At 52.3% G+C, this 2,212-nt stretch overlaps 1 pseudogene; it reads right to left on the bottom strand.

The window, feature by feature from the left end:
- Window positions 1-574: 574 nt before the first annotated feature.
- On the bottom strand, window positions 575-1,506 carry LOC120648761 (annotated as a pseudogene).
- Window positions 1,507-2,212: the final 706 nt, after the last annotated feature.

Below are 2,212 nucleotides of genomic sequence, written 5' to 3'. Positions count from 1 at the left end.
ATGAAGTTCTGAACATCTCAACAGGTTTTAGTATCTTTCAAAATTCCCCCATGTTTCATTAGGCCTCAAGTTCAATATAATGGATTTATTTTTGGAGCCAAACCTTACCATCGCTCCAATGGAAATGGAGTTCCAAACAACCATTTTAAAGAATCTTTTAGGCAATAATCCAAATAGTGAAAATCCATTGAAAATTTCTATTGAGTTTCAGATATATATCAAGTCTAATATATGATGTCACAATGGTATGTTTAAAACAGCACATCAACATTGAGACATTTCAACAAGATACATATTGACACTGTTAGACTGTTAGTGATTGGATAAAGGGGCATGGTCACTGTTTTTAATTTTATTTCTGACACAAAATTTTAATTAGATGAGCTATTTAATTATATTAAACTTCTGCAAATATCTCAGAGGCGACCAATAATATAGCCTTTCAAACAGAAAATACTCATATGCAAACTGTAAGACAGAAGAGACGTTTAATAAAACAGCTTTGTTTCCAACATTAAGTAAATCTTATTTATGAACGTCGAAAAAAGAGAATAAAATAAAAATACACAGCACACAATTCCAACACTGAATCAATGAATTAATAAATAAAATAATGGAAGGGAATAATGAATCAATGAATTAAAAAAAATCTCTGTTGAAAACAGAATTTGAACAAGTTAATGAAACAATGGTTGCCTAGATCCCTTTAATTTTTACATGAACAGAGAGATGGACACGAGATTGATCAGTCGATCAAAATCCTGCGCTTCTTGATGGGCAATGGACTCTGCACCTCATCCTCCTCACCCCACCTCTTCATCCCGGCGTTCTCCGGCAGAGGCGCCAGGTTGAGGTCAAAGTTCCTGACGGTGACGCCCGACGACCCCGTCCCGGACGCGGACACGGACGCGGCGGAGACGATGCCGGACACCGACATGCCGTCCAGTAGTGGCAGCGCTTGTGCCCGCCGAGCGCCTGGCCCGTGGCGAAGCCCCGGCGGCAGATGGTGCACCGGTGCGGCCCGCCGCCGCTAGTCCCTCCCGACCCCGACGACGCCGTCTCGTCGAGGCCACCCGCGGAAGCCTCCGCCTGCGCCGCGGCGGCGGCGTACTGCTCCTCCGTGGGCGGCTTGCGGTGGCTGGACTTGTGCCCCCCGAGCGCCTGGTACGACGCGAAGGCCTTCCCGCAGACCGCGCACCGGAACGGCAGCTCCTGCTGCTGCGGCGCAGGCGGCGCGTGGGGCTGGCTCCCGAGCCCGGCGAACTTGCGGGTCCCGGCGAGCGCGGCGAGGCAGATGGCGAGGTAGTCCTCCTTCTTGAGCGCCGGCGGCGCCGGGAGCGCGAGGGAGAGCGCCGTCGGGTCGAGGAGAGCTTCCAGGCCGACAACCATGGCTAGCACTTGCAGCCGCTGGTGGTGAAAAATTAAAGCAGGTGGCTTTGGAAGTTCCGCTCGATCTTGCTCGCGTTCGTCGCAGTTTGCAGCCGGCGATGGATCTGTCGTCCGAGAGCTGGATGGAGAGATGTGGAGGAAGCTGGGCGGGCGACGTGCGTGTATATATAGGCCGGAGCCGGACGCGCGGGCGTGCGGGCACGCGGACGAGGTCGATCGCGTGCGATGATGATTTGTTTGGTGGAGAGGATGAACAAGTCGTACGCAGGCAATGCAGCAATCGCACGCCCGGGCGAGTCAAACATGCGGCGGGCGCGGTCGGTTGGCCGTTGCCGGGTTGGTTCGCACTTGGCAGCGGCAGCCAAGTTGCCAATAGGATAGTAGTAGAATAATATGCACGGACGAAGGAGCGGAGCCTATCCACCACGAGCTTGTCCTACGATACGATTTGTATGCGTCCAGTGAGCCGATGGGTCAGCAACAATGCAGGCTAGCGTATGGAAACGGCACTCCTGCAACTTCCCGGAAATGGCAAAAATGGGGAGGAAGGCAGTCGATGAGAACGACCGGGGTGTACTGCATCATGGAGTCGTAGATAATGGCACACTCCGCTCTCCGTAACTGGGGGCGTGGAACACGTGTTTACATTTCTGCGTGCTAGTTTTTTTTTCCAGTGCGTCATGGAATTGATGAAACAGCTGGCGTGCAATGCACCGGCAGTGGAGGAACAGACCAGCTTCTGATCGGCTGCGTACTTGACCGGACTACCGGCAGCAGCCGGCCGCCGGTGCTCCACGGTTTCGACTCTTCATAAGTTTCGTCC

Source organism: Panicum virgatum, chromosome 9K, assembly GCF_016808335.1.
Source record: "Panicum virgatum strain AP13 chromosome 9K, P.virgatum_v5, whole genome shotgun sequence".
In the NCBI taxonomy this organism is placed as follows: domain Eukaryota; kingdom Viridiplantae; phylum Streptophyta; class Magnoliopsida; order Poales; family Poaceae; genus Panicum; species Panicum virgatum.
The sequence above is the reverse complement of the archived record's forward strand: the minus strand, read 5'-3'. Positions and strand labels throughout refer to the sequence as shown.